Source organism: Cavia porcellus, unplaced genomic scaffold, assembly GCF_034190915.1.
Source record: "Cavia porcellus strain 051 isolate PalLab524CR breed Dunkin Hartley unplaced genomic scaffold, mCavPor4.1 scaffold_7, whole genome shotgun sequence".
Lineage (NCBI taxonomy): Eukaryota > Metazoa > Chordata > Mammalia > Rodentia > Caviidae > Cavia > Cavia porcellus.
Window position 1 is genome coordinate 65,110,892 of NW_026947490.1, and position 25,109 is coordinate 65,136,000.

General features: G+C 44.3%; 2 long non-coding RNA genes across 2 annotated transcripts; one reads left to right on the forward strand and one right to left on the reverse strand.

The window, feature by feature from the left end:
- Positions 1–10,409: 10,409 nt before the first annotated feature.
- On the reverse strand, positions 10,410–16,776 carry LOC134477004 (uncharacterized). Its single transcript, XR_010048875.1, has 2 exons — positions 13,165–16,776; positions 10,410–12,512 (listed from the first exon to the last, which is right to left on the reverse strand). It is a non-coding gene; the product is annotated as an uncharacterized LOC134477004 (long non-coding RNA).
- Positions 16,777–16,825: 49 nt separating this feature from the next.
- Positions 16,826–24,028, forward strand: LOC106027414 (uncharacterized). Its single transcript, XR_001201006.3, has 3 exons — positions 16,826–16,984; positions 22,679–22,966; positions 23,885–24,028. It is a non-coding gene; the product is annotated as an uncharacterized LOC106027414 (long non-coding RNA).
- The last annotated feature ends 1,081 nt before the right edge of the window (positions 24,029–25,109 follow it).

Sequence of the window (25,109 nt, forward strand, 5' to 3'; positions counted from 1 at the left end):
TTTTTTACATAAAATTTCTTTTTAAAATTTCTTATCCTGACTTTTTTCATTCACTATATGATGTTTCCCATGTCCGTAAGCATAAAGTCATAAAGTCTTCTTTAGCATATATATATGTAAAATTTATAGTGCTAGGAATTAAACCTGGGGCCTTGCTTATGCTAGGCATGCACACTATCTGAGCTGTGTCCAGTCCTGAGTAACACAATTTTTAATGACCACAAAGTATCCCATTATGGTCCCCAAAGTATAAGAGACCCAAGAAATAGGGGAAGAAAATATTACAATGTTATTTCACATTTATTTTTATGCAAAATAGATAAATTAACCTTTACTTATATTCTAATTCCTGGAATCACCCTGGCAGTGTGACCAGTCTTCATATATCCAGGATCTGGGGGATTCTGGGGAGACAGAAGGCTTGACAATCTCATCTGCATCATTTTGTTTGCTTTTAGCAAGTTGCAATTCACTGCAGTTTCTGTGTTTAAGTAAAAGGAATTTTACCTTATTTTTTATATTGAATACTTTTAAAAAACTATCTTAATTATTATTACATACATATACATACACACATACATATATGTTGTTTCAGCTTCTCACACTGGTGAAAGGATAAGATGTTTACACATGTGTGCCTTGTTTATTTCACTAATGAGTGTGTTCTCAAGTTGCATTTACCTATAATCAAAGTTTATTCTTCTTTACAGCTGAGTAGTACTCCTTTGTATAAAAAAATCACAGTTTTTTAATCCATTTCTCAGTTGATAGGTATTTAGGTAGTTTCCAGGATCTGGCTTTTATAAATTCCTCTGCTACAAATATGGGTGCACATGTATGTCTGTTGTTTGATGTTTTTAATTCTTCTAGAAGACACCCAAAAGGGGAACAACTGGGTTGAATAGGACCTCTAGCCTTAGTTTTTTGAGAAATATACACACTGGTTTCCACAGTGGTTGCACCAGTCTGCATGCCCACCAACAGTGGAGAAGGGTTCCTTTCTCTTCACAGCCAATCAGCATTTGTTACTGCTTGGTTTATTGATAATAGCCATTCTTTCTGGAGTGAGGTAGAATTTCAAAATTGTTTTAATTTGCATCTCTCAAACGACCCATGAGGTTGACAATTTTTTCACATATTTATTTGCTGGTTGTATTTCAACTGAAAAGTGTGTATTCATATCAGATAATCATTTTTGGATTGGATATTTAAATCTAGGAGGACTGATCTTTTGAAATGATTTATATGTTCTAGATAAGAGTCCTTTGTTTGAAGTACAGCTGCCAAACATTTTCTCCCATGTTATCGGTTGCCTTTTTTACTCAGTTGGTGGTTTCTCTTGCCGTACAAAAGCTTTTCAATAGGATGAGATCCCTGTTTGTTGATTTTTTGTGACAGTTCCTGTGCAATCAGGGTTTTGTTCATAAAGTCTTTGCCTACACCAATGTCTTCAAGAGTTTTATCACTCTATTTTCCAGCAGATTTAATGTTTCTATTTTAATATTAAGATCTTTGATCCTTTCTGATCTTAGCTTGGTACATGGTGAAAGATACGAGTTCAGTTGTAATCTTTGGCATGAGTACAGCCAGTTTCTCCAATACCTTTTATTAAAAGGCTGTCTTTCTTCCAGTGAATGTGTTTGACATCTTTGTCAACGATAAAGTGGCTTAGTGTGTCTGGAGTTATTTCTGCATCTTCTGATCTGTTTCATTGATCTTTTGGTCTTTTTTTCCAGTATCACGCTGTTTTATCAGAGTAGCTTTATAGTATAATTTCAAGTCATGGATTTGATGCCCCTATTTTGTCTTTGTGCTCAGGATTGCCCTTGCTATTCTAGGTCTCTTCTGGTTCCAGACAAATTTTAGGACTGTTTTCGCTAATTCTGTGATGTGTGCTATTGGAATTCTGATTGGGATAGCATTGAATCTGTATACGAGTTTTGGAAGTATGGCCATTTTCACTATACTGATTATTCCTGCCCAAAAGCACAGAATTTTCTAATATCTTCTTCAATCTTCCTTTCCTATCTTTATTCCTTTTGTTTCTTTCTCTTGTCTAATTACTCAAGCTGAAATTTCTAGGACTATGTTGAATAAGAGTGGAGACAGTGGACATCCTTGTCTAGTTCCTGATTTTAGAGAGAAACCTTTCAGTTTTGTCCATTTAGTATGATGTTGGCTGCTTGTCTGTCATAGATGGCTTTTATCAGATTGAGATAAAGACCATCTATTCCAATTTTTGGTAGGGTTTTTATCATGGATGGGTGCTGAAACTTGTCAAAAGCTTTTCTGCATCTATTGAGATGATCATATCATTTTTATCCTGGGCTTTGTTAATTGGTATATTACATTTATGAATTTACATATGTTGAACCATCTCTGCATCCCTGGGATGAATCCTACTTGATCATGGTGTACAATCCTCCTGACAATTTGCTGCAGTCTGTTTGCCAGTATCTTACTGAGGAGTTTTACATCAATATTAGGGAGACTGGCCTATAATTATCTTTCTTAACTGGATTCTTCTCTGGTTTGGGTATCTACTTACTTCCAGGAGTGAATTTGGAAGTATTATTTCTCTTTCCATTTCATTAAAGAGTTTGAGAATAGTGGTGTTAAGTCTTTTCTAAATTTCTTGTAGAATTCAGTAGTGAATCCGTCAGGGCCTGGACTTTTTTATTGATAGGTTTTTAATTATATCTTTAATTTTATTTATTGATGTTGGGTTATTCAGGGTTTTTATATCTTCTTGATTCAGCTTTGGTAATTCATATGTATCTAAGAATTTGTCTATTTCTTCTGTATTTTCCATCTTATTAGAATATAAGTTTTCAAAGCAGGTATAGATGATTTGCTGGATTTCTACAGGATTGTGATTTCATCCTTTTTATTCCTAATTGCATAGATTTGAGTCTTTTCTTTCTTTCTTTTATTAATAAGGTAGGCCAAGGGTTTGTCAATTTATTTAATCTTTCAAAGAACCAAATCTTTGATTCATTGATTCCTTATATTATTTTTTTGGTCTCCACTGTGTTAATTTCTGTTCTGATCCTTATAATTTCCTCCTTTGTATGAGCTTTTGGTTTAGCCTGCTCTTCTTTTTTAAGAAGTTTGAGGTTCAACATTAAGTTGTTGATATGTGCTTGCTGTTTTCCTGATATGGGTATTTACTGCTATAAATTTCCCTCTTAAGACTACTTTCATTGTGTCCCACAAGTTTCAGTATGTTGTATTGTCATTATCATTCAACTGTAAAAACTGTCTAATTTGTTCTTTAGATTTATCTGTGACCCATTTGTTGTTCAAGAGGGTGGTGTTATTTAATTTCCGTGTGTTTAAAAGTTCTTGTGGTTTTCTTTGGCGTGGATTTCCAGTTTCATTGCACTGTGATCTGATAGTATGCATGGGATAATTTCAATTTCTTTGCATTTACTTAAGAATGTTCTATGAGTCAGTATATGGTCTATTTTGGAAAGCATCCCATATACAGCTGAGGAGAAAGCATATTCTAATGTCAAGGGGTGGAACACTCTACAGACATCTACCAAGTCCATTTGTTCAGAAGTTTGATTTAGTTCTAATATTTCATAATTGATTCTTTGCCTAGTTGATCTGTCTTTTTGTGACAGTGGGATATTGAGGGTTTCTAATACAATTGTATTAGGGCATATGTCATTTTTCAGGTCCATTAGTAATTGTTTTATATAGTCGGGTGTGCTGGTATTTGTTGCATAAATATTTGATTGTTATCTCTTCCTCTTAGATTGTTCCCTTTAGGAGGCTGTAGTGACTTTATTTCTTTTAATCAGTCTTGGCTTGAAATTCACTTTGTCTGCAAATAGAATAGCTACCCCTACTTTTCTCTGGGTTTCTGTCACATGAAGTATTGTTTTCCATACTTTGATTTTTATTCTATGAATTTCTTTTTGAATTAAATGTGTTTCTTGGGGTTTTTTTGGGGGGGTACCAGGGGTTGAACTCATGATCTTGCGCTTGTCAGGCAGTTCTTTATGCCACTCAGCTAAATCCCCAGCCCTAAATGTGTTTCTTGTATGCAGCATATAGTTGGATCTTTCTTCTTGATCCATTCGGCCAGTCTGTGTCTTTTGATTGGTAAATTAGGACCATTAACATTGATGGTTATAACTAAAATGTACTGACTAATCCTTGTCATGTTACTTTCCTGTTGTTGGCTCTCCCATTTTTCCCCCTTCTTCTAGTGGTTTGCCTTCCCTAGTGGATTCCTTCTATTGGGTTTCATGGAGCTGTAGTCCTTATTATCTCTCTCTAGAATGTCCTTCAGGACACATTTTAAAGTGCTAGTTTGGTGGTCATAAATTTTCTCAGGTATTCTTTGTCATGGAAGTATCTTATTTCTCCATCAATTTCAAAAGATAGTTTTGTAGGATACATCAATCTGCATTGAAACTAGTTTTCCTTTAGAAGTTGGAGTACTTCACTCCAAGCTCTCTTTGACTTGAGAGATTGTGCTGAAAAGTCTGCTGTTATTCTGATGGGCTTTGCTTTATAGGTGATTTGTTTCTTTTCTCTAATAGCTTGTAGGATTCTATTCTTGTGTTGAATTTCTGGAATCTTGACTACACTATGGCTAGCTGTAGATTTTTTTTGATCATTTCTAACTGAAGTTCTATATGCCTTATTTATCTGTATGTCAAAGTTTTTTGTCTACCGGGAAAGTTTTCTGTCATGATGTCTGTGAACTTTTTAAAAATGTCATTTGTGGTATCTCCTGTTTGCTCATTGACTCTAATTAATCTTAAGTTATTCTTCTTTGTCTTATCTAGCTGCTGCTCAATTGATTTCTCATGTTCCCTTGCTAGTTTTGAGAAATCTTTCTTTTCCTGGTCATTAAGTGTAAGCCTGTGTTCAATATCTGAGATCCTGTCCTCACATTGTCTAATCTATTTTCAAATACTTTCAGTGGAGTTTTTATTCTCATGAATATCTGCTTGAATCTCCTTTATGGATTTCATTTCTCTCCTACACTGAGCTTCCATAATTTGCTTAAACTCATCTGTTTTTGTCTGTGCCTGCTTTAATGTCACCAAGCATAGAGTATATTTTAGTAGTCTCTGTAGTTATCTGAGAGATTATTTCTGATTTCATTTTTTCCAGAGCCTCATACAATTGCTTTGTTGTTTCCACTTCAGAGAGCCCTGGTGGAGGGCTTTCAGATTGTTTCTCTCATAGCCCCCTGGATTTGCCTTTGGTGAACTGGATGTCTGGGGCTGCACTTTGTTTAAGTGTCTTCTCATTTCTTTTCTTTGTTAGTTTAATTTTCAGGGTGATGCTTGCAAGTTGTGTTAGAGTATTCTGGTGCAGTACAGAAGCAAACATACAAAATGAACAGGTTTATTGAGTTGAGGACGTGGAAAGGAGCACACAACCCATGGTGGCTGGGTTGTCTCCTTCGACCAGATACAGAGAGGCAGAGGGTTATATAACCTCTGCTTGAAGTGGTGCATGGGGTGGATATTGATGAAGTGTGAGGAACCGAATGGAATTTTCTGTGTGTGCAAACAGAAAGGGGAGTTGCAATTAGGGCTGAAGAAGAAGCAGGAAGTGGTAGGCTTTGGCCTTCTGCCATGTTAGACCACCGCCATAACTGTACAGAAATTTATACTAGGGCAAGAACCTTTCAAGTCGCCTATGGTGGGTTGCTTTATTTGTAATGTTTAAGACCTTCAGGTGAAGACTACTTCTGTGAAGTATCTTCCAGTTTTTGGATTTGGAGTCTGTTGTAAGATCTTATCTCTTCAGTTTTTTAGAGACCTTTGTTCTTTGGCACTGTGCCACAGTATTTTCTGTAACCCTTAGTTAATCTCAGTGATGGATTATCAGGACCAACAACTGTTTAGAACAATTATGTCAATTTTGGTTATAGTGATACTAATAGCATCAAACACAGCCTAGAAACAACAGACTGAGCTAATCCTTAATTTGCAACTTTTAATCATATGAAATGTATTTGTAATTATATAATGAAATGCAAAACAAACCAGATAATTACATGTTACATATAAGTCCATAATGTGTCCATATTTGTCTTTGAGGGTTCAAATTTAAACTGGATTAAAGAGAAAATAGAGAGGTGAAAAAGAGAAAGAGATTAGAAATAAGATTGGAGGACAAAGGGGGATCACACCAAATTGAGAGAACTGGTGCAAAAGACTAAAGGAGAAGAGCAACGGAAGAGAAAGAAGGAAGAGCAGAATGATGCCCCCAAAGAGGTTAGGAACCACTGTCACACTCATATAAAAACAGTGAAGTCATGGTGGTGCCTGCCTGTAATCCCAGCACTCAGGAGGCTGAGGCAGGAAGATCATTGTGAGTTCAAGAGCAGCCTAGGCTATAAAGTGGGTTCAAGGACAGCTGAACTTCATATTGAGACCCTGTATCAAACAACAAAACAAAACTAAAATCCCAAAATTCACAAACAAACAAACAAAAAAAAAAGAAAGGAAAAAAGAAAAAATACTGGAAAAGAAAAAGAAAAACAAATAGTTCACATCCAGGATTCTCTCTGGGTTCACTAGTAGACAACATCTGGAGGCAGAGTCCCAGATCCTGCCGATCTGTCCCAGCCAGCCAGCCAGCCAGCAGTTGCTTTCTGGTGGAGTAGTGGTCAACCTCAGCAGGCTGCCCTGAGAGCAGGCTCACAGGGCTTGCTGAAGTCCAGGCAATTTCCATGGGTCTGCGCCCAGCCAGGAGCTGCTGGAGGGAGTCGGCAGCAGTTCTGGGCTCTGGGCTTGGCCAGCCCGACTCCAAACTGGCTCCTGGCTGATTGCTCTCTCCCTGCAGGAGGACTGAGTCCTCCGCACTCACCACCAGCCAGTGCTGTCCTTCACATCTACCTCCACTGCTGTGTCTCTGCAGAGGCTCCCGGAGTTGCCAGCGGTCACCACCGCCATGATCGTGCATCCCTAGGTCTGAGCAGTGAGTCCTGTCTTCTCAGGGAGAGGCACCACTGGCTACCACTTTTGGTCTTCCTTGAAGTTTTCTTTTTACTCTCTCTGTGGGCTTCAACTTGCACTTCAGATTCTTCCCGGGTCCAGGGGACCCACTTCCTTCCTTCTTTCCTTTTTGTCTTCCTCATGATTCTCTAGAGATTCCAGCTTCTGGATGGTGACTCTCATTCGAGAGGCTGTTTTCTCTGCTGCTTACTGCTCTTGCATCTTTGTGGAACGAGATTATATTCTTTTAACTAATAACTCTCACAGCCAGCTAGCTTAAAAACCTTCCTACAGAGAAATTGCACAGCATGAGAGAAAAACTCAAAAAATGGTGGAGTGGATTCTTCTTTAGCTCCCATTATGAACTTGTAATTTTTGTTAGAAATAAAAACAGTACAACCAGATCTGAAAAAAAATCAGCCCAAAATATATGAACATCTTGAGATGATTACATAACTCATAAATATATAGCCATGTCATTAATAATGACCGTACAGTATGTGTATATCATATCTTAAGATATAAGAGAGTGAGAATTTCACCATAGGCAAGATGATAAAATATAACATAGAATGGATGGACAAAGTGCAGTATTTCCCCACCAACGTTTGAATTCATCCAACATTTCAGCGCTTTGCCATTTTTACTAAACTAATAGTAATAAATACTTAGATGCTCAGAAACTGTATATAATGCCCACAATAACACATGGAAAAAAAATGTGAGAATGAATTTAAATGCAATATTTTTTAGAATAAAACACCATTAAAATGCATGGGAAGCAGTTGCTGAATTTCTGGAGACAAACATGAGAGGAAGTGTGCAGTGTGGGAATTTTACCATACAGTTGGATGAGACTGCACATTTTTCCAACAGTGTTCAGTTGTTGCAGTTGCTAAATTCTCCTTTAAAAATGAAACACATGAGGTAAGTTTTTGTAAGCCACCACAAAAGGACAATGAAAGTGTCTTAGTCACTTTCTTCATCCCTGAGACACAATAACAGGCATGTAATTTAAAGAAGGAGACATTTACTTTGGTTCATATTTTCAGTCTGTAGTCCACTGGCGCCCAGCAGGAAGGACACAGCGGGGTCTGATGCAGGAGAGCTGCTTACATCATGGCAGCCAGGAAGCAGCGTGAAGGCAAGAGCCTGGGAAAGAGACATATCCTTCTAGCTAACGCCCTAGAGATCTGCCACCTTCAACCACACCGGCTCCTAACTGTGTATCAGCTATGAACCCATTAGTGGACTAACCCACCAATGAGTATAGCACCCCATGGTCTAATCACCTTCCCTGCACATGAGACTTTGGGGGAAACAATCCAGGTCTACACCATAGGAAAGGGGGAGGTACATTCTCAGTAATGAATGATGTCTTCCATAATGGTGATTTCTCACATTTTCCATCACTCTGAGGAAATGATCAACTTATAAAGACAGGTTTATTTTGGCTTATGGTTTTGGAAGTGCCAGTCCATGATTGGTTGGCTCCATTGCTTTGGGCTTGTGGGGAGCTGGCATACTGTGGCAGGAGTGCTTGGAGGATCTCACATATGGCCAGGAAACAAGACAGTTGGAATGCCACAGAGCCATTCAAGGGTGCAGTATGCCCTGTCTCTTAAAGTTTCTGCCACCTCCAAGTAATGCCACCCTGGGGACCAAGTCTGTAATGCATGGTCTTTGGGGATACATTTCAGAGCCATACTATAATAAATGACTTTAAAAAATGCAAACATAAGTGCAGCCAGAGCATAGGTTTCTACTGCAATAACAAGATTCTTGTGCACCCTAATAAAGTGGCCAGTGTCACATCATGGGTAATAGCAGACCCAGAGTGTCATGGTTCAAATTACAGTGCTGCTGGTTGCTAGCTGTGTGAGTGTGGATGAGTTACTTAAATTTGTAAGTTCAATTTCTGTTACTACAACAAAATACCTGAGGTTGATTGCTTTATAAAGTAAAAAGGCTTAGCTTAGCTCACAGTTCTGGAGGTGCAAAGTCAAGGTGTAAAGTCACATCTGGTGAAGGCCTTGCTGGCAGAGTCCTAAGGGGCACAGGGTGTCACATGGCAAGAAACAGGAAGCTGGCATATAACATATGTCATCTGGCCTCTCTCTTGTTATAATGCTAACAGGGCCCAATCACAGTGACCTTGTCTGTCTCAATCACCTGCCACAGCCCCCACCTCAGACTCCACACTCAGATCACATTTCCAGAATGGGGATTAGATTTCAACATACGAAGCCCTGGAATCTAGGTCACAGCACGTGACTTCCCATAACTCAGTTTCCTTGCTTATGAAGTGGGGATAGCAACTGGGGCCTCTTGAGGGACAGGTTTGAAAATTAAACAAACTAATTTGCTTGAGGTATTTCAGCTGCACCAAGTGTTCAACAAATACGGTCTAATAACCTCTGTCACACTAGAAATATGTTCCTTAGCAAACTACCACAGCAAAGAATTAGAGCTGGAAGGGCCAAGGTCTCCACTGAGAAATAGTGATGTGGTTCAATTTCTAAAATAGAGCTCTTAACAGAGCATGAAACATTTATATTATTCTTAAGGACATAAAAATGTGTTAAAAAATTGTTATCTACACAAAGATCAGATGTGTATAAAAACATGGGGCAGACGTGGTAGTATACGCCTGTAAGCCTGTAATCCGGGCACTGCGAGCCTAATGCAGGAGAACTGTCATGAGATCCCGGTCAGCCTGGACCACACAGTGAGTTCAAGGCAGCAGGGTTACACAGCGGGAGACCCTGTCTCAAAAACAAAAACAAACACAAACACAAGAAGCAATACTTGGAATCTGTCCCTCAAGCTATGATGATGATATTAAATAACAAGTAGCAAAATTAATGCCTTTTGAAGAATATTGAGAGCATTTTGATTTCCAATGTGATGACTTGATTGCTAGACTAGGTACAGTTATAAAAACTGTCATATTTGCTCAACTCAAAATGGGGAAGCAGCATTTTCTTACTTGTTAAAAGATCTGCCAATGAAAATGTTAGTGTTTGGATACCTTTGTATTTTTTTTTGAAGAGAATAAAATACAAAAGAAATAAAATAGAATAGAGACAATCAAAACAAAATGATGAAAGTAATGAAAGACTTTAAAACAAGATAAAAGGAAACCAACAATGGCTACCAAGATGCCTCTTGCTATCTTCAAAATAACTTCCTATCGCATCAGGCACAATAAAATCAAACAAAACAGAACAGAATAAAACCAATCAAAACAACACAATAAAACCAATACAGGACTTCAAAACAAGCCAGTAGGAATACAACAGTGGCTACCATAATGCATCTTGTTGTCTTCAAAGTAGCTGTTTACACCATCAGACATAATAAAATCAAACAAAACGAAACAGAATAAAATCAATCAAAAGAAAACAGAGCAAAACAGGGCTTTGAAACAAGATAACTGGAACTCAAAAATGGCTACTTTAATACATTTTGTTATTTTTGAAATAGCTGTCCATGCCATTAAATATGATAAAATCCAACAAGACAAAACAGAATAAAACCAAGCTAAACAAAATAATGAAAACAACAGAAGGTTTCAAAACAGGATATAGATTAACAATGGCCACTGCCTTCCCCTCTAGACCTCTCCTTCCCTTTCACCTTCATAACATCTGTTGTGCATTTTGGGTCCCACTCACTCCTTTAGTTTTTACACTAGGGAGACAATGTGATGCTCACCCATGTGACTCTGAACCATTTCACCCACGAGCATGGTCGCAAGCTGTATCCATTTACCCTCCAGAGCCTCAAGTCTAACTTTCTTTATAATTGAGTAGCTCTCCACTGTATAGTGTATATTTATAATAAATTGTATGCCACATCTTTCTTACCTATTCTGCAGTTGATGGGTGAGCTACCCCTGCTTTTTTCTGATTCCCTGTCACATAGAGCTTGCTTTCTGTCCTTTGACTTTTAGTCTATGAATTTCTTTTTGAGTTAAATGGGTTTCTTCAATAAGCATATTGATGGATCTTGTCTTCTGATCCACTCTGCTTGTGTCTCTTTTTGTTGGTGAATTGAGGCCACCTACATTAATGGTTATGACCAACATGCACTGGTTTGTCTTTGCCGTGCTATTTTCCTGTCATTGGCTGCCTACTTTTCCCTTCATTCCATTGTCTGCTTTGCTCTGTGATCCCCTTCTGCCGCTGTTCCTGAACTGTGGTCTTTTTTATTTCTCTCTAGAGTGTCCTTCAGTATTCTTTGTAGGGTTTAGTGGTCATGAATTCCTTCAGTTGTTCTTTGTCATGGGAGTATCTTGTTTCTCCCTTAATTCTGAAAGATAATTTTTCAGGGTACATCAATCTGAGTTAGAAGTTGTTTTCTTTCAGAACTTGAAATGCTTCACTCCAAGCTCTTCTTGACTTGATGGTTTGTGCTGAGAAGTCTGTCGTGGTTCTGATGGGTTTTCCTTTATAGGTGATTTGTTTATTTTCTCTAATAGCTTTTACTATTCTGTTCTTGTGTTGAATTTCTGGAATCTTGATTATTATATGTCTGGGTGTAGATTTATTTTGGTTATGGCTAGATGGAGTTCTATATGCCTCACTTACCTTATATCTTGTCCTGTTCCCATGTTTGGGAAGTTTTCTGCTAATAATCTGTAAATAGAATTTTAATGTCATTTGTGTTGACCCCTGCTTCTTCACTGACACCTGTTATTCTGAAGTTATTTTGCTTTGTGTCGTCTTGCAGTTGTTGAACTGTTAATTCCTGGTTTCTTGTTATTTTTATGATATCTTTCTTTTCATGATTGTGAGCTGCCCACCCGTCTTCAAGGTCTGAAAGTCTATCTTCAGTTTCTTTCAAGTGTTTTTTTCAACTTTCAGTGGAGTTTTTAATTGCCTGGATACCTCTTTGAATCTGTGTCATGCAGCCTAAATCTCTCATATTGTTTATGCAGAGTTTCCCTCATTTTCCTCTGCTCCTCTGTTCTATCTGTGTCTTCTTTAGAGGTACTTAGCGATTCTTTTATTATGTTTCTCATTTCTTCTTTTACCTGAGATAGTATTTCTGATCTAATTTCTTTTATAGCCTCCTGAGGTTGTTTCTTCACTTCAGTTGCCGTCACTTCAGACACTTCCGGTGTGCGACTCCTGATCTCTTCCGTATTTTCATCTCCTGGACTTGCTCTGCTTGGGTTGGAGACCAGGGACTGCCTTGTGCTTCTTCTTCTTCTTCTTCTTCTTCACTTTTCTTGGGTTCTTCCAACCAAGCAGGCAGTGGGGTCCCAGACACTTCCCACGTTGGCTACGATTTCTCTGGAGCATGACTGTCTGGTTCTCCTGGCTTCTCCTGCCCAGTCAGTGCTGGCTATGGGTATCCAGTGGTGGCCACTGGGTGTGCTGGTGCAGGGCTGGCTGCCGTTTTTTCCAGCCCATGCTGGCTACCTGGGGCGGAAGCATCCTGAGGGCTGCTGGAGTAGACGCTGGGGAAGGGCCAGCTGCTGCCTCCCACCCCGAGCTGGTTACTGGTGGGCAGTGTCTTCTGATTGGATGCCTTTGTATGAAATATAAAAGACCTGTCATTAATACCTTAGAAATAGAATTTCACTTAGGCTATGAAAATGAAAATTAATTTCTTGATGTAGTAAATCATATATGCTCAATTCTACTTTTATATTATTTTATCTGTGTCATTATAAAAGATTGTTTTCAATTATGGCAACTATTATAACCATGTATAAAACTATATTAAATTTTCAATTGTATAACAAAGTATTGACCTAAGAGTTTAATGTATAACCAAACATATCCAAAATCACATTGCTCTATGCCAAAGTAGTTTTGTAGTATAAATAAATAAAATAAATAATATGCTTACAGTGACCATAATGTGTGTTTAATCATGCACATAATATTTTGGCTCAGTTATACCCATATGTACTTTATAATAAATTAAATATTTATTAGGGTACATACTCCAACATTAGTTTTGATAGGGCTATGTCACAGCTGTCAAAGTACAAGAGACCACTTCATCCCTATCATTAATTACTTAGGTTATATTCCCCCCCCCCCCCGCCCTTTTAGAAAAACTTTTTAAAACGATGCAGGAACCATTGTGTGTGTAGGTCTCTTTCACTATTTCCTAGGGGCAGATTCATGGGAACTGAGTGTCTAGTCTGTGTGCTTATTTTGCATTTACTCACCCTGTAAGTTTCCTGCAGAGACTCTGTGTAACTCACGCGTCCAGCAGCAGCCACGAGGTGCTCCCCACGCTCTTGGGTTTGCTTTGATCTGATTCCATCTGGTAGTTGGCTAGTCTAGGAGGGCTGATGAAACCCAGGGACCATGGGGAAGGCTGCTTTTAGGTGAAGCCTGCCTGGCCACAGGCAGGGGCCGCGGGGACAGCCTTTGTCTCCGGCCCTTCTTTCCAGTAAGGATGAGTGGCTGGGGTTCTCCAGGAGATGTTCCTGAGTGGCTGGGGTTCTCCAGGAGATGTTCCTGTCCGCTGGTTTCGGCGTGTGTACCACCGTGAACTGAGCATGCTCAGGAAGAGGCTGTCTCCAAATGTGCTGGGCAGCACTTCCTCATGCAGACGCCTGAGTTTCCCCAGCGAAAGCCTCTTGTTTGCTTTGTCCGGCAGTGTCCCGCACGTCTTGCTTGCTGTGAGACCGACCCTTCTTCACTCTTTTTTCTCTGGTTGCCCCTGTTGCCTCTGCACTACCAAGGGATAAACGCGTGCTCATTACATCCCAGAACAAAGGGGCACATTGGGAGTACGGGGTGATAAGTGGGTCCCAGGAACCTTTTGCCCTTACTATTCTAGAAACAGGTACCCTACGTTTGTGCAGGGTGGGGCTCGGGGTTGGAAGTAAGAGTTACAGTATTATGCTTCCACTTCTGTCTCTAGCCCCGCAGGGAATCCTGACCTGCTGTCTAGGCAGCTTTACTCCTATCTTCTTTCTTGTGGGGTCCTCCTAAGCCCATCCAATTCAGGAGAAAATTTTCTCATTGTACTTCGAACCAATTTCCAATTCTTGCAGTGCATTACAAGGCTCTGGGAGACCTGGCTATGTGGTGCTCTCTGACTTCATCTCCTCCTACCTCTCACACTTTGCTTCCACCATGCATTCTCCCTGAGGCTCCTGCAGGAAGGTCCTGTGCTGACCTGTGCTGGGAATCTCTGCCTGCTGCTCTCACTACTGCCTGGAGTCTGCAGGCTCTGTGGAGGCTGGCTCTGGTCTTATGTGTTTAATCTAGCACCACACCCCTAATGCCAGCACAGAGTGGGTGCTTAATTGGTGCCAGTTAAGGATGGCACAGGATCTGCTTTGAGCAAGATAGAGAAAGATTTTGGGCTTTGTCCTGTAGGGTGAAAAGAAATGCATCACACGCATCTTAGCCTTTTGTTTTGTTGTTTTCTTCAAGTCCTTATCAGGACAGAAATAACAGCCAAGTACTCCAGAGGCATGGAGAGAAGAGCTAGCCCTGGGGCAGTGATGGTGAACTTTTTAGAGATGAGTGCCCAAACTGCAATCCCCAACTCACCTATGGGTCATAAAGTGCTGACACTGCTATTAAACCTAAATACTGAAGTTTTAGTTTAGAGAAAAAAAAAAGCCATCTCATACAGTAACATCTTTTGTCTTAAAAGAAAACTGAACAACATGGGTACCATAGATTCTCCACCACTGCCCTAGGGAAAGAACCCAATCTGTTAGGTTCTCTCACGTGACACTGCACAGAACCTGTTATTCCTCCTGCATTTGGGCTACATTTCAGAGTTCAGCCTTATATAAAGTCAGGGATCCTAACAGTGTGGGACAGAGCCATCAGTGGCAATGGGGAAGTGATGGTTTTAATGGCCTTTCAGGCCCTGGAAAAGAAACACAGGCGGAGGCACTGAAGGTCCTAATGTTTTAGAGGTGAGGACTCTTGAGTAATCAAAACCTGAACATTAAAACTCATGTGACCTCCTTTATATGTACTGACTAGGGAGTGGCGGGAACCTTTCAGGTAGACTTATCTAGGTTGCTTCAGCACAGGGCTCTGTCTGACCAATCATGTCACAAGCTGTCCAAGGGTAATGATTCTTTGTGAAACTGGCAAATTCTTGCACCCTCTGAGGCTACCAAGAGTCCAATGAATGGTGGATGCTCCCAAGATACACATTTGGTGAAATGAGGAAGTCTATTCTTGGTGGCTGCAAGTCTTACAGATACCAAGTTTAGTGGATTCAGTGTTCAAGAGAATCTGGCCAATTGGTTATGCCATTGCTAACCAAATGTTTTGCCGCTGTGCTCTGTAGGCTTTGAATCTGTGAAATCAGCTGTAACTCCTTGAGAGTCACAGCCTGCAGGTGGCAGAAACGCCCACGTTTGACAGCACTTCAGATAGTGGCCAAGTTGAAGTCAGCTTGCTAGGATCAGAAAATTCAGGGTGGCCTTTGCCTCTTAGGTTCTGAGGGCTGGATTTGCACACTGCCAATTATTATTGGAAATTGTGAGAAGAGGAGGAAGAGGAAGGGAAAAGGCAGTAAACTGGGGTCCCCAAGGAAAGCAAGTGGCCACGGCTGTCCTGCATGGCATAGCCCAAAGAGCACTAATTTCCACCCAGGCTCTCCACAGCCGGTGGCCTGGTGCAACTGTCTTCACCAGAACAGCCAAGGGGTTGGACTGGATTATTTATGGCCCCTGTGGGTCTGACAGCTGACAGTTCTATCAATCCTGAGTCGCAGGCCTCCCTGATCTCGAGGGGTTAGATAGGAAATTCATCTCCCTTGCAGATGAAGCACTATTGATTTTTACTACCCCTGCGGCAAAGGGGAATGAGACAGCTAATTCTTCTCTGCAGACAGAGGCAAAGAAAAAAATGTCAAGCCAGCCTCCCATACGGTGCTTTGAATTTCAGACCTGAATGCCCGAACGACGTTGGCTTCCGGGGCATGATTCAGAAGTTTGGAACTGAAGGATCCAGACGGACTATTCAGTACTTTTTAAATTGAAGAGTCCCCCTCGCATGGGAAGTGACATGCTTCAGGAAGTGATGGAGCCTGCAGTCTCCACAACCAGGATGAGCCCAATCTGACGGCTCTTCGTCACGGGGATCGGCCACAGTTGGTTTTTAGGGCCGCCTGGGCTCGCAGTGCTCCTTTAAGAGCATAGGACTAGGTAATGCAGTTCGCGTTCTGTCTCTCCTATGAGGGTTAACGTTCACCTCAATTAAACCACAGGCAGGATCCTCCTGCAGAGCGTGGTTTCCGCCAGGAGCAGTCTCTCCACCCTTTGTAGGGAGACGTAGATGATGATTGGTGGCTTCGAGCGCTTCAGGGAAGATGGCCAATGGGGAGCTCGGGGAGGCGGGGCTCTCGCGGCGGGGCGGGGTCAGGCCCGCGCGGTCGTCGTGGTTACCGCGCCGGGCGCGAGCAGATCAATACACACTAGGGATGCCCCGCCTCAGATGGCTGGGCCAGGCGGAGGCCGAGGCGGCCTGGTTCCCACCCGGGCTCTGCCGTGATTTGTCCCCGGACAGCTTCCACTCCCATTAGCATTGCGGGCGAGATCTCCGGGTTGGCAACAGGACTTTGATGAATAGTGCCCCTGAGGAAGCCGCTCTCTGCTCCCCACCGAGGCCTCGGAACGGCCTGCACCGGGCCTGTCGCAGAGCACAAGGCTGGGCCTCGGTGAGGTGGCTGTATTGTGCAAGAACCTGTCTTCCGCAGCTGCACTGCCAAGGGACGCCCCCTCCTGCCCCAGAAACCTGCCCCCACCTCTGCGCGCTCCCGGAGCACGGGGCGCCTAACCCTTGCCTTACCAAATCCAGCCCTCTCCCCGCCCCTTCCCCTACGTCCCAGGGGAGAGGGCAGCACAGCTGGCCAATCAGGACGCAGGTAGCTCTAAAGGTCAAGGTAACAAACCTCTCCCAGGACCATTCACAGACCTCGTCTTACCCTCCCCACAAAACCTGGCAGCCAGCGCTTAATGTGATTTCCCTGCTGTCTTCCGACGACTGGAGCATACAAAGCTGGTAACAAACCTTACCCTTTTCATGATAGCCTAGAGGTTAGACTCTGCTTAACTGAGCAAAATCCTCCTCGGCTTGGACCAGCCTCCGGAGTAGGAGCGAGGGCTGCTATTACCAAGCCAGCCTGCAACTTTGCATGGCGGCTTTCTTTTTCCCCTCTTAGTTTTTGCGTTTTATTTCCCCTTTAGCTGTCAACGTGCAGACCAGCTATGCACTGCATCGAGCAGAAAACGGACCCGCTGGCAATACGACTTTACAATCTTACATTTCATTGACGGCTAGAGAAGGGGCCTAGGCAGTAGGAAGGGCTAAGAAGTACACCTGAGGAGCCTCTTTCAGATATGCTTATGAGCCTCCTTAAGTGCAGCCTCCTTCTGTTCCCACTCTTGGGGAAAATGTGTGACAGCTGAAATGGTTCCTGCTTTCACCCTAAAGTACTCAATGTACAAACCCTGAACCTTTAGCCCCAGACCTGGGCAGCAATAACAAAACCCATCTGTCAGATGGCTGTGTTGCTGGACTGTCCATGCTGGTCCCGCCCACCCACCTCCTTGCAGCTGTCCAAACCCCTGTTCCACTTTGCAGTTTCCCCTCTCCTCGGCCCACACCCCAGCCCTTAAATGCTTTTGCCTTTCAGAGGGAGGGCTGGAGGCAGGTCTGCAGGTCCCACAGGATCTCCCTGCCCAGGAAAACCAGCCGTTCTGGCTCCGGCCTTCTTGTGCTACTTGGTTTGTGGAGCAGCTGGGAAGAAGACTGAGGAAAGTGAAATTTATTTGTAGTCAGTGTGTTAGGTTTCAGCTGCTGTCACAAAACAGCTGAGAGAATCGATTTAGGGCAGGTTTAGTTGGGCCCCTGATTTCTGAGTTCTGTGTACCCGCCGACTTTCCTGTGTTTGGAAGTGCCGGCCTTGCTTGGCATCTGTTGGAGGAGCTCAGTCACTGAATGAATGTGCTGTCAGGAGACGGCCTGCTTGGAAGTGGTCACCAGGGGCCTGACCTGGACAGGTGTGTTCTTGACCCTGGCTGTCTGTCCCTTCTCTGCCTCCGGGCTGCCACGGGGTGAGCACTTCTCTGCTAGGCTTTTCTGCCATGCTGTTTTTGTTTTGGAATCCACTGGCCATAGGCTGAAACTTTAGGGCAAAATAAGCTTTTTCTCCTGTAAATTGAGGGTGTTGGGTGCTGTGTCTCAGTGGCAGGAAAGTAGGTGCTTGTCGGGCTCCGTTGTTTGAGGGGGCAGCGATCAGAGCAGGGAACATGGAGGGGACAAGGCTGTTAGCAGCCTGGAAACAGCGAGAAGCAGAGGAAGGGGACGGGGTCCCAGTCCTCCCTTCTGGGGCTCACCTAACTTCTGGGCTTCACTTCCTTCTGCTGGGCCCCTTTCTAAAGTTCCACCACCCCATTGTGCCTACGGTGGCAGCAGGCCTTCAACACAGGAGCTGGAAGAGTCAGATCTTACCAGTCTGCAACAGGAAGGACAGGGAAGCTGGGAGGCAGGCAGGGCTGGTCAGGCCTGCGTTCACAGCGGCTGAAGCCTGTCTGGGATCTATCCCAACCTCCACAATAACCCAGATAAGACACCTAAATAATTTGGAGAGCTGTGTTTTTCCTTGTCAATTTAGGGCTGGCCACGTGTGGCCAAGAAAACAGAGGCCCAGGAAGCAGGCCAGGGAGGACTCTGCCAGCTCAGTGCAGCACACGGGCACCTGAAACCCAGGCTGAAATTGCAATTAGTGTGGAAATGAAGATCTTTCGGGAAAGAAAGCGGCCCCGGAGCTTGTGCACAGTTGTCTCGCCCATCCCTTGGCACCGCCCCAGACAGCCTCTTGGCTGGCATACTGTGACTCCGCTGCCAGGGCCAGGCAGCCTCCCTCACCTGCTCCTGGAAGGTGCAGGCTGCTGTGGGGGCAGGAGGAGACACACTTGCTCTGTCAGAAAGCACACACAGCAGAATTTCCTGCAAACCCCCAAAGCCAAATCTTGGGGAGGACAAGATGGCATTCCTAGCTGCTGGCCACTGACCACCTAAAAAGCTGGTCTCCTGCAAAGGCTGGAGACCCGAGCTAAAGCCAGGGGATTCAAGCTTGTCTACCTTTTGTGGTCTTATAGAAGGTAAGGTATCTTTTTGATACCTTCTTTCTTTTTTTTTCTTTTCAAGACAGGGTCTCACTACATAGTTCAGGCTGGCCTTGGGTTCACTTTGTAGCCCAGGCTGGTCTTGAACTTGCAACGATCCTCCTGCCTCAGCCACTCCAGTGCTGGGATTATAGGAGTGTGCCACCATGCCTGGCTCTCCTCTTTTTTAAACTTTTTCCTTTTTTTTTATATATCTAGAATTGAACTCAGGACCTTTTGCTTGCCAGGTGGGTGTTTATGCTGCCGAGCTGTATCCCCGGCCCTTTTGTTAGTATATGTTTGCTATAGGCAATAAATATGTTTACCCTGGGAAATTCACATCTCTCTCCTTTGTACTTCTCCCCCAACCCTCTGGGTGAGATCTCAAGAGCTGTGATGCAGTCATTTGCATGATGCAGCATCTTTTGGAGATGCATCAGTACACATTTGGACACTTACCAGACGGTAGATGTAGAGGAGGTTCTCTGCCCTGTCAGTGTTAAAGTCACACTTGTTCATGGACAAGCACTGGTGGCTCAGAGAGGCTAAGCACCTGCCCGAGTACTACACGGCCCCCTTGTGTGGTGGGGTATTGGAGCAGATGATTCTGCCCCTCCAGCCCACACGCACAGGCTAGAAGAGACCCCGGCTTCTGGTGACCTTCTCAGAGGTCTCTGCAGAGTGGCATTGGGAAACCCTGTGTACCTTCATTGGGGGAGAGGGTTGGAATTCCATCAGCAACATGTCCGATGGGGCCTCAGAACGCAGCTCGAGGCTGCTGCCCGGTGTTCCCAGGGCCTCTGTGGAGTGGCCTGCACTGAAGTCACCGCCATGCAGCATGGTCAGGAGTGAGCCCGGCAGCACCAGCGTGAGCCCCAAGTTCTAGTCCTCTTCATCTTGACAGGGGGCCTAGTAACTCACTCCAGGTGTGCTGCTGCTAAGACCTGAGGTGGATTCTGCTTCCTGGGCAGGACAAGCTGAGGAACGAGTATTATAGACAGCTAAGTTAGGTAGCAATATTACAGGCCGTCAGACAGCACTGGGCCCTCGAGGGGATCAATGCAGAAGACAGGTGTGACTGGAGGGGCATCCATTGAAGGTCGGGCTTCAAGAAAAAGAACTGCTTACCCACATACTTCCCCTAGGGAAGAGGGGCAGTGGTTGATATTCTAAGTAGGCACAAATGGCCTGGGTAGGGGTCAAACCTTCCTAACCACCCCTTCCAAGAAAGCCCTTGTCCACCCCGGTGCACTTGCTATGGGACTTGCTTTGATCCCCATTTAATCAACATCGTCCAAGTGACTATCCTTGCTGTGACCTTACTGGTTCGCTATAGTCTTGTCCCACCTCATATCTACCTTGTGATTTCCTACTGGATCAATATTACCTAAGTGATTATACATGTAATCTCATGGATTAATTACAGTCCTGTCCCACTTTAAGTCCTTGCCTTGTGGTTTTGCTCAATAAAACACCCTTGAGAAATGGGGTTGACGGGCAATCCACTTTCCAGGGCCCCTTCTGTGCCTGTTGGACACAGGCTTGCTTTATCTCAATAAATTCTTCCTACTGCTAACCTCCATTGTTCCTGGAATTCACTTGATTTTAGAGAACATCTAGCAAGTGGGGAGTTTCTTTCCTCTATCACCAGGAAGGAGTCAGAAAGTCAGGGAAGGCATGGGACAGACTGGGACCTTCTTTCCAGCCAACAGCAGGGAGTGATGCTAGGTACTCCTCTCAGATCTCTTTGTCATGGAAACCAGCAAACCTCCCTGGGATCAGGCTTGGTGCTCAGAGTTTCTACTCCCACCCCCCTTCAGTCTGTGTTCAACCCCGCAGCCAGACTCCTCGGTGCAGAGCCAGATTTGGGCGCCTCTCTGCCAACCTCCCAGGAGTTCTGCACGAGCCACCTTCTGTTCCGGCTACCACACTTCCCTGCCCTGTCTCCTAACAGCCCGCTTGGTTCACTTTGCTTTTTCCTTGGGGCCTTTGCACCTGTGCTCTCTTCCTCCATTGCCCTGTGGTTGTTTTCCCACTTCCTCATCTTTGCTCAAAAGTAACTTCAGCAGGGCTTTTCCTGGCTTCCTTACGAGAAATTTCCACCACTCCTGGCACTTTGTGTCTGCCTTCTGTGGTTTCATTTTCTTGTTGGCACTTCCCTAACTTACTTTACATGTAGTTATTTATTTGCTTTCTGTCTCCCCAGCTAGAATGCAGGTTATACAAAGGCAGGGATTTTTGTTGGTGTGGATTGGTTGGCTTCTTTCATTTCCTGCTGTATTCTCAGTGTCTGCCACACAGCAAGAATTTAACAAGCTCTTCTGTATACATAGACAAATGAAGGAAGCCCTGCCATTTACCTTATGTTGTGGGAGGGACCAGAAACTTCTGGTAGGACTGGTAGGGGTGGGAGCAGGAGGTGTTATGGTTTGTGTCTAGGTGGCCCCCTGAGCCTCATACAATCATGGACGCAGCTGAATCTAGTGTTTGTGATTGGTTTGTTGTCTGGCGCTGGGATTGTTGATGTGAGTGTTGCACCTGCCCACGAGTGGAGCCGACATACAGTGTAAGGACGGGAAGAAGGCTGTCTTTCCTTTTCTGCCCTTTAGTTCTTGTTGTTTGGGGCCACCATGAATAGCTCCCCTCAGCATGCCATCCTGCCTTAGAGCCAGCTGAGTATGGACTGAAACCTCCAAGAACTGCAAGAAATAAATCTTTCCTTCCTTCATGTTGGGCATCAGGTATTTTGTCTCAACAATGAGTGAAAAGTAACCAAGATGGGAGTTGTTGGAGATCTAAGCAGGTTCCCTCTTCCTATCTCCTGTTGCTGCAAGGGTGAGCGGAAACACTGAAACGACATGCAGGATTTGGAGTCAGATTTATTTATGTCGACAGGCACTAATTGAGGTCATTCTCAGACTATCAGGTCCTGATCTCTGGTGATCTAGGGATTATATGAAATAAGCACCAAGTGCAGAGGCAGAATGGCTTATCAACTGGGGATTGGTTTATACAATGTGCATCATAGTGACCAGCTGTTTCTAAGAGACAGGAGCAACCGGAACTGGAACAGGAACTATTACCTGGGTAACTAACAAACAGGTACATTGACTGGGGGTGCATTTTCTGTTACACTACCATTGGCAGCTACCAGCAGGACGCCCTCTGTAGGTGCATGAACAAACTGCAAAGTGTTAGAGCCCTCAGCCTGGGAAGCAGTACTCCCACTATTGTGGCTGGTAGGGAATGGTGTTGTCTCTAGTAACCAGAGGCCAAGAGAAAGCACAGGTGTCAGGATGGGAAGTGTCTCCTGCTGGGCCAGTGTAGCTTGGTTCCTGGCCTTCCAGCTGGTGTCATCTGAGAGCTTCCAGGAGAAATCTCAGGGCCCCTGGCTGAGCTGACCATCTTGCTGGCCAAGCTCAGAGGACTTGTGAAGCTAGATGAGCAGGAACGAGTCGGGAAGGAGCCCTGACCAGGCCAGCTATGGCTACATGTAGAATGGAGTAGATTCCTAGGATTCCAACCTGGAACCAGAGACCCTGAGACTTCCCCAGCAGTTTATAAAGTCAGGAATTTTCATCCCTAGATAGTGGATGTCTTGGAGTTGAAGCAAAGCAGACCTGAATGAGTCCCGACTCCAACTTCATTGTCTGTGTAACTTGGGCACACAGAAAATACGGGCAATGAGGGTTGCTGTGAAGATCAAATGTGATCATGTGTCTGAAGAGCTCGGCTCGCAGGTGCTTGGGGAGCTCCAGTCAAACTGGTTTTCACATTCAGAAGCTGGAATGGTGTTTAGCAAAGCCATTGAAGAAGCAAGAAGAGAAGAAGGGATGGGAGAACCCCAGGCCCACCTCCTTCTGGCTATGTGTGGGTAAGTCACCCCTCCCCACTGCTGTCTCTGTCAAGTAGAAGGGGCATGGACTTGATGTCCCCTAACAATGCTCCTCCAGTGTCTTGTGATTTGTGATCCTGAGCAGAGGTCATTCTTCACTGTTAAAGGAAGGAAACACAGGCAAGGGCTTACCAGGTGTCACAAAAGGGGTCCTCAGAGGTTCTAACTGTAGTCTTGGTGAATGTCCCTGTGCCCTCTGTCTTAGTCACTTTCTCATTGCTGAGACGCAATACTTGATACCTGCAAATTAAATGGAGAAAGGTTTATTCTGCCCCAGAGTGGGTAGAGATTTCAGTCTATAGTCAACTGGCTCCAAGGCAGAGGGGCTGGGTGGAAGAGAAACAGTACATGGCATGGCAGCAGGAAACAGAGAGAGAGAGAGAGAGAGAGAGAGAGAGAGAGAGATATCAAGGGAGCTGAAGGGAGATAAACTTCCCGCCATGCCTCTGAGGACACATTTCCTCCAACTAGGCTTCATCTTCCAGCATCACATTAGCTATCCAATCAGTGGGCTAACTCATTATTCAGTTACCTCCTAAAACCCTCATCTATGAGCACATGAGGATTTGGGGGGTATCTAAATATAAACATAACATCCTCTAAGAGTCTCTGCTAATACTCTGTCATTGTCACCCACACATAAGACCTATGAGATGCAGGGACAGCTCATACCACGACAAGCTGGTCAGTGATTCCTGAACCTGGTTGTTATGATTTGGATCGTAAATGTCCCCTGAAGTTGTCTGTATTAAAGTTTGGTCTCAGCTGAAGGAGCTATTGAGAGGTGGTGGAAACCATAGAAAGTGGGGTCTAGTGGAAGGAAGTTAGGTCATTGGGGCGTGGCCTTAAAAGGGGGTGTTGGGATCTTACCCCTTTCCCTCTCTTTCTGCTTTCCAGATACATGAGATGAGCAGCTTTGCCCTATCAGATGCCACTCACATGAGGCTCTGCCTTGCCCCAGCCCTAAAAACAACAAGGCAAGTGGCCATGGACTGAAACCTCTGAAACTACAAGCCACATTAAACCTATCTTCCTTTTAAATTGATTGTCTCAGAGATTTTGTCACACTGATGCAAAGCTGACTGACACAGGCTGTGCATAGGTCTCTAAGTACTGGAAGCACACACTCTCAGACACACTGCTTGTTGTTGATTTAGAATCTCTAAGGTGAGTTCAGGAGGCAGGGTTTTTATCAGTCATTCAAGGACACATATTTTGGACAGACAGGAGCAGGTCATTTCCTATTGTGTAGGCTGGTGGTGACAGGAAGTGTGTGCTCCTGAATGTCACGGTGGCATGTTGGAAATCAACCCTGAAGGGGCCACCTGGGCAGGAAGTGTCCCCAGCTCACATCTGTCTGTTAAGCGCATTGGGTCAGGCTTAGAGAATTTGTTTCCAGAAACTTCGTTGGGCCCAGCTAGAGGGGCATCGATGTGGACAGCTGACACCCACTAGGCTGAGGGGAAGAGCAGACAAGAGTGAGGAGGGGCTGCATTATCTGCATGGGCACCAGAGGGAGAGGCTTAGTCAGCAGGCTTTCATTCCTCCCAGTCCTGGAGGCGGGAAGTCCAGGCTCAGCAGGGTTGTTTTTCTGAGGCCTCTCCTTGTGTGGATGGCCGTGCTCTCTGTGTGTGTTTGTGTCTTATTCTGAAAACATACCAGTCATGTTGGATTAGGGTGAGAGTTCATTTCAACTTAATCACTCCTTCAGAGGTCCTATGTCCCAAAATAGGCACATCCTGCGATATTAGAAATTAACACACAACATATGGGTTGTGGGGGACAGGAGCTGCATGGAAAAAGTCAGGGGCACTGAGCCTGGAGAGTGGGGAGGGCAATGTTCCACGCCTTCCTCTGTCACTAGACTTTCCCCGTGCGCCAGCCTCTGAGGCTCCGGCCACTAGGCTTGGAAGGGGTCCATAGTTTCCCACAGTGCCCTCCTGGCTCTTAGCCCATTTATTCTTTGCAACCGTCCTCCGAGGTGGGCAGGGGCAAGTATTTCTTATCATCTTGCAGAGGGAATGAGGTTCACCGGAGCTGAGCTGCACTCCTGAGGGTGCTACCTTTGGCACCCAGATCTCCTGGCAGCCAGAACTGTTCTTCCCATATCCTGACAGGGAAC